Consider the following 12,084-nt stretch of genomic DNA (forward strand, 5'->3'; position numbering starts at 1 on the left):
CACAGTTATGGTCCCAATTGTCCTGGTTCATAAAGTCTCATTCTGGGTCTTGCTGCCCGATTGTGACTCAGTAATGTCACACCGAGAGCTGCAGATCAACCGTGGCAGAGGCTGAGTAGCAGGGAGGTCACAAGCACTGGAGAACATCAGGGTATTTCTCCAAGGCACCGAAGCTGCAATTCTGTCAGCATACAAGGCACCTGGGACACATCTAGGGGAGGACGTAACCTCTGCCCTGATCAGAATGTGGCTTAAACTGGCATCTAAGTTTGCCAAAACTAATAAAATTGGGGCTGGGGTGTAGCTCAGTGGTAGAGCATTTACCTGACACCCACAAGGCCCTGCATTCCAGCCCTAGCATTGCAAAGCAAGCAAACAAAATGATCAAATTATGTGTTTAAGATTTCTGCATCATTGCTGGGCAGTGGTGACGCACACCTGTGATCCCACCATTTGGAGAGGCAAAGGCAGGTGGGTCTCTGTGAATCTGAGGCCAGCCTGGTCTACAGAGTGAGTTCCAGGACAGCCAATTCTACACGGAGAAATCCTGTCTGAAAAAACCAAATAAATAAATAAAATTTGTGCATTTATATGTAACTTCAGTTTAAAAGTATACACACTTTACAAAGGACAGACGGGTTAGCTTTGGTGGCACACAGAACTCTGGGGGCCTACCCAGAATGATCTCAAGTCTAAGTCAGCGTGGGCTACATAATGAGACCCTGTGCACTGCCCCCCAAAGGGCAGATGATTGTGTAGCAGACCTACTCCCTTAGCCTGTTACGCTTAGCTGGATAGACATTCACAGGCAAAGCGTGATGAGCACAGGGTTTATTTTTAGATAACAGTAATAGCCATGTTAATATTAGTGAGACGGTGAATGGACAGAAGTCTTGGACCACTTCAGCAAAGACTGTGGTCCCTCTTGGAAGTGTGAGCAGTGGGAAACTTGGGATAGTGGGGATCAGAGCCATCACAGTGGGGACCTACTTGAGGCTGGATCACCCTGCTTGTCAATGGAAGAAGAGAGACAGATCTGCGGTAAGGTGGATTAACACCATGGGGAGACACTGCAAAACCAGGGCTGGAGGAGCGAGGGCTTGACAGCGAAGACTGCCTTTCGCACAGAAATTGTAAAGATAACAGCTGCCAAGGACAAGGGCTGGCAGCATAGCACAGCCTCAGGGACCATGCAGGACCTCATCACTCAATCTCCCACTACTGCCTTAGGGAGTACGGTGTTAGGGTTTCCACCCCTACAGCTAGTCAAACCAAAGCACTGAGAATACTAGCAGCAACTTTAAACTTAGCATTTAAGTAAGTCTGAGGTATGATTGCCACATATCTTGGCAACTATATTTGCCTATGTAACCCATTCTGCTCCCATAATGCAGAACATTCCTATCATACCTCACACTCCCCAGCATCCCTTCCCAGTGAACCTCCTGACTCCTGCCACGCCCCTGCTCAGCCATCACTGGTTGCTTTCTGGCGACTGCAGTGGATCATGTATAAACGAAATCATACAGTCCATATTCGTTTTGTGCCCCTCAGAGATAGGAGTCCAAGTGGATCAAGGAAAGAAAGTCAGCAGACAGAGGAGAAATCCATGTTTTTAGATGGTATCGGTGCAAATGAAAGGGCTGTGGCCGGTTAGAATTTGATTGTGGGGGCCCTACCACAATGCTCTGTCTGTGCTGAGACCTAATCCAGTTTACATTCCGAGCATGCGTAGAAAGCGCTAAGGGACCAAGGGCGTCTCATGTACCATCCAGCAGGAGACCCAGAAGAGGTCTTCACAAAACCAGAGCTGGGAGAACATAACTGAGCATGCGTGTTTTATTTCAGACCATCTGGTGTGTCACAGGCCTGGTTGAACTTCTGCATTTCATTTTTGGAACTCTTGTTTTTATTTGGTTTCTAGAAATCCCCTAAATAATTACAGGACCAAGAACTTTGCCTTTTATGGTCATTTCTGAGGTCAGCAGGACCACTTGCCAAAGCATTTCCATAGCAAAGGAAGAAGGTATCATGTTCCTTGTTCTTGAAAGCCATCTTTCCCCCACCCATGATAACCAGAGCAGCTTTCTTGCCTTGCCAGAGCCCGCTCTGGAGTCAGACCCCCTTCCTAACATCATGAGGCCAGGGCTAGGCAACCATTCCACTTGAGAGTGAGGAAGGATGGTTTGGTGGTTAAGGGCACCTGCCGCTCTATCATGAGGACCAGAGTTCAGATCCCAGGACCCACATGAGGCAGCTAACAAATACCTCTTCTGGCCTCCATAGGTACACTCACACACACACACACACACACACACACACACACACACACTGTTAGTTTTAAAAGGAACTGGATTTGTGACACTCAAGTTCCTGTCATTTTCATGGCAGTACTGCTCATCTCTTTTTTTTTTTTTTCTTTTTAAGTATTTTTGTTACATTTAACACATGCATTGTTGTTTTGCCCGCATGCATATCTGTGTGAGGGTGTGGGATGCCCTGGAACTGGAGTTAAAGACAGTTGTGAGCTGCCATGTGGTTGCTGGGAATTGAACTCAGGTCCTCTAGAAGAACAGCCAGGGCACTTAACTGCTGAGCCATCTCTCCAGCCCCCTGCCCATCTCTTAAATGTGCTTGTTTTACACCTTTTATAAACTAAAGAAAACTTTCAGTGAATTGGCTTTTAAAAAGTATCAAGTGTATGGGAGAACCCCCAGCCAAGAAGTGTAGACAGTTAAGATTGATACATGGGCAAGCTGTGCTAGCCTAGGGCTTTGCTTTCCAACTCCACCCTGGGCGCTGGAAGTAGTAATAATTTCCTTAGCATATGCAAGGCCCTGGGGCTGGAACCCCAGTACGGGTTGCGGTGGGGAGCGGGGGAGGGTAAGGTTAAGCTCAGTATTAAATTCCACTTTTGCACTTGGGAGGTAGCTCAGAGGGCAAAGGGCTTGCTAACCAAGCCTGGAGACCTGAGTTTCATTCCCAGCATTCACAAAAAGCTAGTCACGGTAGGGCACACATATAACCCCAGCAACAGGGAGGCAGATAGCTCCTTGGGACTCACAGGCCACCCAGGATAGCCTGATTGGGAAGCTCCAGGCCCTTGCCGGGGGGGGGGGGGGGGAGAGAGAAAGAGAGAGAGAGAGAGAGACTTCGCCCCCGAAAACAAGGTGTGTGAAGTTGACCTCTGGCCCTACACACATATAAATGTCACACTCCTACATATAAATGTCACACTAAGCTCCCTCCAAAAGCCCTCCACCTTTACTTTCTGTACCCAGAATTCTCTTTAAGTCAAACATAATGTTACCATTTCACTCTTAGGTTTACATCCAAGAAACTGAAAACAGTCTTAAAAAAAATAAACAATTTGCTTATTCATTACATTATATGAATTCATTAATATTTATTATAGCAGGATTTACAACAGCTCCCAAAGTGGAAACAGACTGATCAGTGAGTAAAATGTGAGGGGGCCACACGAGGCAATACTAACCAGCCATGAGGAGGAGTGAAGCGTGCCTCCACGCTGGGATGTGGGCGGCCCTCAGAAACAGTGCAGCAACAGAACGAACGATGCAAGACAGAGAAAGGCATGTGTCGTGTCTATTTATAGGAACTATTCAGAATAGGCAAATCTAAAGAGACAGAGAGCAGGTTGGTGCCAGGGAGTGGCTTGGGAGTGACTGCCTGGCCCATCCAGAACTCCTTTGAAAGGGTGACGAAACCCTTGGTGCTGGAGAGCTCTTGAGCCCTGGCAAGGTGCTGAGTCCCCTGGGAAAGAGTGGAAGAGGGGTGTTGTTTTCTGTTTAACCACAGTAGGGAAAACCAATAACAATAGCGACAGAGCAGCTCAGTGGGCTGTTCTGTTGGATCTGAGTTCCCAGCCTTTTCAGTTTAGAGGTGAAGACAAAATTACAGCTGGCACAAAGGAAACACTGGTGGACTCCCTCCTGCAGGGGACTGCACCATGAGGGAGTGCTGGGCAGGTCTGTCTGAGGAGAATGCCTGTCCCTCAAGGTAGCTGCTGTCCCCGCTCAGGCTGCAGGGATGTCCAGGTCCAGGCTTACAATTCTCCTCATCTGGCTGCCTAAGTTTGGCTGCAGGACACATAAGAGTCACATGGATGCTGCTTTCCAGCCACCATAGGGGAAGGGTGACAGCTGCAACCAGCCTCAGGTAACCACAGAACTTTACCTTTCACCTCGTAACAACCCCTGTTCAGCATTTTACTTTAAAAAGACAGAAACAATGGGGGAGGGGATGATGCATATCTTTAATCTCAGCACTTGGGGAGGCAGAGGCAGGTGGATCTCTGTGAGTTCAAGGTCAGCCTATTATAGAGTGAGTTCCAGAATAGCCAGGGCTACATGGAGAAACCCTGTCTCACAAAACAAAACAAAACAAAATCAACCAACCAAACAAAAGAGAAATAGACAGAAATAAAAGCCATTTGTTTGCAGTGCTGTGTGTCTTTTCCAGTACAGTGTTTTCTGTACTCTGAGCAGAAATTTGCCCACTGGCTTCTTTCTCCCCCGCACCCACCTCTACCCTAGCAAAAGTCCCACTTCCAGCTGGGCCAGAGCCCAATGATAGAACACACACTTAGTGTTCGCCGTGCCAAAACCACAAACAAACAAGGAAGAGACTCCTGCCTTCCTGAAACCAGTTTCACACCCGACCCAGTCCTTCAGAGAGACTAAAGGCCACAGAAACAGCTCACACACCATTTTTGTTAAAATGGTAGGACCTTTCAAAATGCTGAGTTTCCCTCTGCTTGCTTGAGTCCTCTCAACCCTGGACTCTCCCTCCTGTCTTTCCAGCCCAAGCAAGGCCTCTGCCTGCTTCTCCGTGTCTTTCATTGCTGTATGGTCAGGGCAGGCAATTGCTGTGCAGGCAGTTCAGCGGGCCTGTCCTCAGGGGCCTTTAGGGTCCTGACAACGTCCTGTGTCACCACCTGCGTCCTATGTCATCACTGGGGCCAGGTGCTCTGGGTATAACCCACCTGCCACTCCCACCCCCTCTCTCAGCTTCATTCTCTCCTCTCTCCCCTTCTCCTCTCTGACTTTTTCTCTGGGTTGGGGATGGGAGAGAGGCACCATGCTCCTCTTTCTCTTCTCCTACACTCTCCCACAGTCTCTCTCTGTCTCTTTCTCTCTCTACCCTCATGGCCCACTCAGGCCCTAACTCCTCTCCTAACAACTTGGTCCTTAGTAATTAGCCTTGGGTCTGGGTCATCATGAACAGACTCGGCTCCTTTTCCTTTGTGCCTGGCTGTTATGGTTTGGGCTGTAAATGTCCCTCAAAGGCCATGTACAAAAAACCTCGTAACCTACTGTGCTACTGATAAGTGGTGCATCCTTTAGGGGCTGGGGCCTAGAGGGAGGAAGTGGAGTTGCTGGAGTGTGACCCTCTGGTCAGTCAGACTTCTCTGCTTCCCGGTTTTGCTGTGCTCCACTCTCCCCACCATGCTTCTATTTCACCACAGGCCCAGAAGCAATGGAGCAGAGTGACCATGAACTGGGGCCTCTAAAACCAGGAGTCAAAATAGACCTTTCCCCTTTATGAGTTCATTGCCCCAGGTGTTTTGTCACAGGGATGGGAAGCTGACTAGTATATGTGAGCTATTACCCCAAACCTCTCCACCTTAACCAAATTCTTTCCTCCAAGAGCCTTGAACATTCCCCCACTAAGGAGGCTCTACACACAAAACCCCGGCTGATGCTGTGTACGCCTCCCTGAAGGTTTACCCTTCTACAGGAATAATCTACTTACCTCCAGGACTCTTTTCAGGGTGCTCACTGAGTCACTTGCTCCCACAATGCACTGCTCTGTTGACCTTCATTCTGCTGACATCTGTTCCCGCCCCTTCAAGTGTAATCCACTCGTTTTCCATTCATTCATTCATTCACTGCAAGAATGTTTATTGAATGTCTACGTGTGTGAGGAAATGAAATCGTGGAAGGAAAAGATAAACAGAAGACATGGGTACAACTTTATGTTCAAGCAGTGGAGAGAAGGAGGAAACTGAGGTAGTGACCCAAAGGAGCTTCTCCCCTCACAGGGAGGTGAGTGGGTCGCTGTTGTCTCAGAGAGCATATTAATCAGGGTGCCAGTTTGTTCTGCTGCAGCAACAAAAGGCCCGCCAGGCGCTTGTGGCCTGCGGAACATTTCCTCCTTTTTTCCAAGAATTTTTAGGTTGGTCAGGCAGCTCTTGGGGCCCCTTCAGGCTCCATTATCAAAGCTGCTCTCATCTGGGAAGCCCAACTTTAACCAGCAGCTTCCTGCTCACTGGTTGAGGGCGGTGTTCTCCGCCTTCCTACTGTAGCCGGGCAGGCAGTGCGGTGCTTTTTCTCACAGTCCATTAACTGAGTTGGCCGCCTGGCTCCACCCAACGGCAAGGGGGCGGGGAGAGTCACCCGACCACAGGCCTCTGTTCCAGAGTAGAGGTTAGTAGAAGAGGCTGGACTTTGCTAAGTCAGAAAGGAATGGCAGAGGAGGTGAGAGGCTCAGTCCAGGAAGAGAAGGGAACGGTGAACCAAAAAGGCAGAGGTTAAGGGTGCAGTTCAAAGTCACAAATCAGCTAGGAGGTCTTCAGGGACCTACCCCTCCGAGGGCCCCTGAATACCACCTAAGGATGTGATGTGAAGACCCGAGCGGCATGCCCTCCAGCCCCAGAGCTGGCAAAGCAGGGATGGAAGGGTGGGCATTTCCGCTCCTCAGTCCCCTCCCAGCCTGCCATCTCACAGAACCATTCTCTGCAGGGCACCACGGGAGCAGCATCGCTGCCTGCGGCTTCAGAAGGCAGCTGCGCTGTGTGCCTCCCCTTCAGCTCCTACTTTGGGGTCTCCGAAATCACCTGGTTTCACTGCCTGACCAGTGCTCTCTGGATTTTTAAATTTAATTTTTAAAATTTATTAAGCATTAAAAAATTTTAAATATGTAGTCGGTTGGTAGCGGTTCATGCCTTTAATCCCAGCACCCTGGACACAGAGAGGCAGGTGAAGCTTTTGAGATGGAGGCCAGCCTGGTCTACAGAGGGAATTTCAGGACAGGCATGCCTACCCAGAAACCCTGTCTTGGGAAAAAAAATATATATATGTATGACTTCCTGCGTGTGTGTATGTGTACCCTGTGCATGCCTGGTGCATCAGATCCTCTGAAACTGGAGTTACAGGCTCAGTCACCATGTGGGTATTAGGAACCCAAGAGAGTCCTCTGAACTAGAGCAGCAAGTGCTCTTAGCCTTGGAGGCAACTCTCCAGCCCCTCTAACATTCTAATGAAAGATCCTCTGATGGCTGTCTCTGTTAGTATTTAGGCAGCCTGCTTCCGGGTTGCCTAGCAACCTATGATGTCATCACGAGTCACCTGCCAGGCTACCTGGCAGACGTGGTTAAGTTGCTCCTTAAAAGGACCAACCTGCCACTTTGTCGCTCTCTTGCCCTCTTGCTCTCTCCCCTTTCTCTGTCAGGGCGTCCCCTCCCTTCCCCCATCATGTCTCGCTCTCTCCTTCTCTCTCTCTCTCTCTCTCTCTCTCTCTATCTATCTCCATCCAAAAAAAACTCTGCGGAAAAAATCTGTGCACATCATCATTTCATTGGTCCTAATAGTCTCCCCTTCCTCCTGCCTGCTAAATGAAACCCCTCCCAAGCTCTGTCCTCTGCCCTCCGTTCCCCATTTTCTCTCTTAATCTCATATAAGATGTGCTTTACTTGCCTGGCTGCGTTTTCCGTATCCTGACGATAAGTGTGTCTTTTGGGTCTGTTTAGCTCGCTGCTTCTAAGAGCTTCCAGCCACGGCGAGATGCCCAAGCTCTTCCAGAGCTTAGGTCAGAGTTCTGACGACCTGTCTGCGCTCACACATAAAATGCCTGGGATGGTTTATCCTGCTCACCAACTTGATATGATTAAGCCTGTAACCCCAGCACTCGGGGAGGCAGAGGCAGGCGGATTGCTGAGTTCAAGGCCAGCCTGGTCTACAAATCGAGTCCAGGACAGCCAAGGCTACACAGGGATACCCTGTCTCAAACAAAACAAAACAAAACAAATTACCTAAGAGACCAAGCTCTGGGTGTGTGAGGATGTTTCCAGAGAAGTTTAAATGAAGGAGGAAGACCCACTTGGAATTGTGGTTGGGCTGAACTCCCAGATTAACTAAGAACAATAAAGCAAGCTGAGCACTGGCATTTATCTCCTTCCGCTTCCAGACCAGCCGCCTCAACTCCTGCTAACACACCTTCCTGGCCAGGACGGACGATCTACTCAGGTGGAAAGCTAAAACTCTTCCTTAGTTGCTTTTGTCAGAGATTCTGTCACATCATTGAGAAAAGTGAGCAGTACAACAGCACAGCCAACCCTGTAAAGTCGCTTTCAAGGACATGAAGTCTATCCCTGTCCCCACGCTCCCAATGTCCTTCATTCTTAGAACTGTCCCATCTCAGCATCTGGACCCTGTCTCTATTCGTGGATGCGTCCAGGCAATCCACTCCTGTTTCTTCCTCCCCTTGTTTGGCATCTTCCTCATCTCTCTTCCATCTGCCTTGCTTAGAATGTTGAGCTTTGTCAACTTCAGGGTTCCCACTCAGCTTCCCCCAGGTCCTCCTGGGTTTTTTTGTTTGTTTTTTTATTCCCACTCTCACCATCTGGCTAACATACTTCCTGAAGCTTGGCTCTGCCCTCGACTTCCTCAGTGGGTTATCTAGAAGCTCACCCAGAGGAGTTTAAGCTAGAGTCTTCTACATATGGAAGGCTGGCCTTGAACTCATAATCCTGCCTGGGCCTCTGCTGGTATTACAGGTATGTACTGCCATACCCAGCTGCCTGCCAGCATTACACATTGCCAGCCTGGACATGACGCTCCCCACCTCTGTTCTTGCTCTCCCAGGTGCACATCCCCATACTTTAGGGAAACTGGTTAATTCTGGTTCTCCCAGCAAATCTAGAGTTGTTCTTTTGTGGGCCCTTGCTCAAGCTCTTTCTCCTGCCAGCACGCTTCTCCCATCCCCAGCTCTGGTTTCTCCCTCTGTTGAATGCCACCCATCTTTCAAGGCTTCTTTTTTATGGGGTGGGGGGTGGGGAGGACTGTTGAGAGTTGGTCTCACTTGATTGTCCTGATTGGCCTTAAACTCTTGGCAGTTCTCCTACCCCAGACTCCCAAGAGCTGGGATTACAGAATAGGCTCCAAAGTTCATGTTTTAAGCTTTAATCATGGTGCCTAAGAGATCCATTAAAAGAAAAAAAAAAGTTTCTAACCTGTAAGCCTCTTGCCCAAGGACAGCTGCTTTGTGAAATGCTGGAGGCTATTGCTTATGGAAAATTATAAACCACATTTTCACTTCCATAAGCAAATTTGTTTGACTCAACTATACCACGTGTGCTTGACCACATGTAGGCAGGAGGTACGTAGGCAGAAGACAGGTCAGACTATATGCTTGCCCCTGATTGGATGTAGGCAGGAAATCTGTCAGGAGACATGCCTGCCCCTGATTGAACCTGGTGGGAAACATGCTAGCCTATGAGTGTGTGTTTGTAAGCTTCTGTAAAATGTGATTGGTGGCCATTTTCTGGGAGCCCTGGAATGGTCCTGGCCAGAGCGTGTCATCCAGGCCAGCATATACTTAAAGCTTGCGTCAAATTCGGCTCAAAAATTATGGTAGTGGTTTTATTCTAGATCGGTGGGTTTAACAGCACTACACCAGCTCTCCACGCCTCTTTCCATATTCTCCAAATGTTCCTGTATTTTTTGCTTCTGGAACATTTTCTTTGTAACTTCCAGAAGTGCTTGCCTTTGCCACTCGCCACTGTTTCTTACCCAGAGGACTTCTATTTGCCAGTGGCTCTTCAGTGTTTTCAGAAAGTGAGTTGAGACAGTGTGTTTCAGGAAGCAGCCCTTGTGCCTTCAGCTGCAGACTGAACTTCCCACACGCTGGCTATCACCAGGCCAGGCAGTGGGATTGGTGATTCGTGTTCTGTGAACATTCTTGAAGCCTTGCTTGCTGACCACCTGAGCTGTGTGAGGCCAGTCTGGCTGCTTTGCATATGCTTCCCAGCCAATTGGTTCTTCTGGAATATTCCATGAGGTCTCATTTCTGCGAAACCCACCTCACCCTGACCACACTGGGGAGGCCAGGCAGGTACTTGAAAGAGAATTCAGTTCTGAGTAGGACTCTCTGCGGGCTGATGAGGCCCAAAGTGTTGTGACCAGGGAAGTGGCATAGCTGGTAAAACTGTCTGGGGACACTTGCTGAGGCCCAGTTCTCCCGTTTTGTAAGCAGAGACCCAGAGAGATCAAGGAAGTACATCTGGAGCCACACAATGGAGTGTCAGAAACTCAGATCCAACTTTTCAGGAGGCCACATCGGATGTCTTTGTTCTTACCCTCCCTCTCAGTTGAGGCAAGACCCAGGTTGCTGGGTAGTGTTGGGAGTCTGAGAGGCATGTACTCCTGTGAACAGACTGTAGACATGTGTAAGAGGAGCAAAGGGAAAAGAAACAGCTGTGAATATTCCTAAGCAAACTGGCCATCTCACCTCAAGGACCAAGAGAAAAGTTCCATCCACAGCGAGAAGGAAAATAACAACAAACCCAAACAACAACAAAGCTGCTAATTTTTTTCAAATCACCTCTCCTAGTTGAAAAATGGTCAGTTTCTAAACAAGTTCTTTGTCATGGTTACCTTGATGGTTACTCAAAGCTTTTTTTGGGGGGGTTGGGGGAGGATAGCACACTCCTGTAATCCCAGCATCCAGGAAGCTGAGATAGGAGGGCCAAAAGTCCTAAGCCCAGCCTAACCTGTAGAGTAAAATTGTGCCAATAAATAAATAAATTTCTCATTATTTTTCTTTTCTTAAAATAGAACTTTTATTATCGTTAAACATTGTCTTAGTTAGGGTTTTTATTGCTGTGATGAGACACCATGACCAAGAGCGAGTTGGGGAGGAAAGGGGTTATTTGGCTGACACTTCCACACTGTAGTCTATCAGAGAAGGAAGTCAGGACAGGAACTCAAACAGGGCAGGAGCCTGGAGGCAGGAGCTGATGCAGAGGCCACGGAAGGGTGCTGCTTTCTGGCTTGCTCCCCATGGCTTGCTCAGCCTGCTGTCTTATAGAACCCAGGACCACCAGCCCAGGAATGGTTCCACCCAGAATACGCTGGGCCCTCCCCCATCAATCACTAATTAAGAAAATGCCCTACAGTCAGATCTTATTGGAGACATTTCCTTAGTTGAGGCTCCCTCCTTTCAGATGACTCTAGCTTGTGTCAAGTTGATGTGAAACTAGCCAGCACAAACATATTTAACATTAAAAAATTTGTTTAAATACCCAAAGCTAAAGCATTCTGTAATCTCAAGCTAAGCACTCTGTGGGGGCTGAAGGCAGACACCATTTGTCAGGAAATTGTTATCATGGAGTTCCTGAAGAGCCAACACTGCCTAGTGGAGGCCATGCTTTCTATAGAGCTGGAAATTGGACACACGGTCCCTAGGCCGCAGAGCAGTGACACCTGCTAAGCATTGCCACACTCCCATCTTGTTCAGCAAATCCTGACGTAACCAGAGAACAGTGAGGGGTCTATTGAGAGCCTCACATCTTGAAGCCCTTGCTTTTGAGGGAGAAGACGTCAAGAAGAGGACAGCTCCTTGGAGAATGACAAAACTCAAGGATGCTCTAGCATGGTACTTTCCTCAGCATTAGAAGAGCAGGCCCAGCCACACCACCAAACAACTGGACTTTCTGCCTCTGTCTGTTAAGAGAGAAGAGCCTGTTGCATTTTGTATTTGGTGTCTCAACACTTGTTTCCGTGTCTCACTCTCAATGCACGTTCCTGTTTGCCACACTCTTACAGGCTAGCTGCCACCTGCAGCAGCCCTGTCACACTCCCTGCAGCTAGGTATAAGTTCTTTTACCGCCTGCCCAGCTCCCACGACAACCCGACCTCATCTTGACTCACTTGGCCATCTGTCAACCTGCCCTCCTTCATCTGGGGTAGTGGAGCCCTCCAGCTCCGGGCTGTGGAGAACATGCTTCTTGCCATCTTCGCGCCCTCTCTGCCTCCCCACTTTAAAATCTGTGCACGGCACCCT

This window comes from Meriones unguiculatus, chromosome 10 (assembly GCF_030254825.1).
Source record: "Meriones unguiculatus strain TT.TT164.6M chromosome 10, Bangor_MerUng_6.1, whole genome shotgun sequence".
NCBI classification, from domain to species: domain Eukaryota; kingdom Metazoa; phylum Chordata; class Mammalia; order Rodentia; family Muridae; genus Meriones; species Meriones unguiculatus.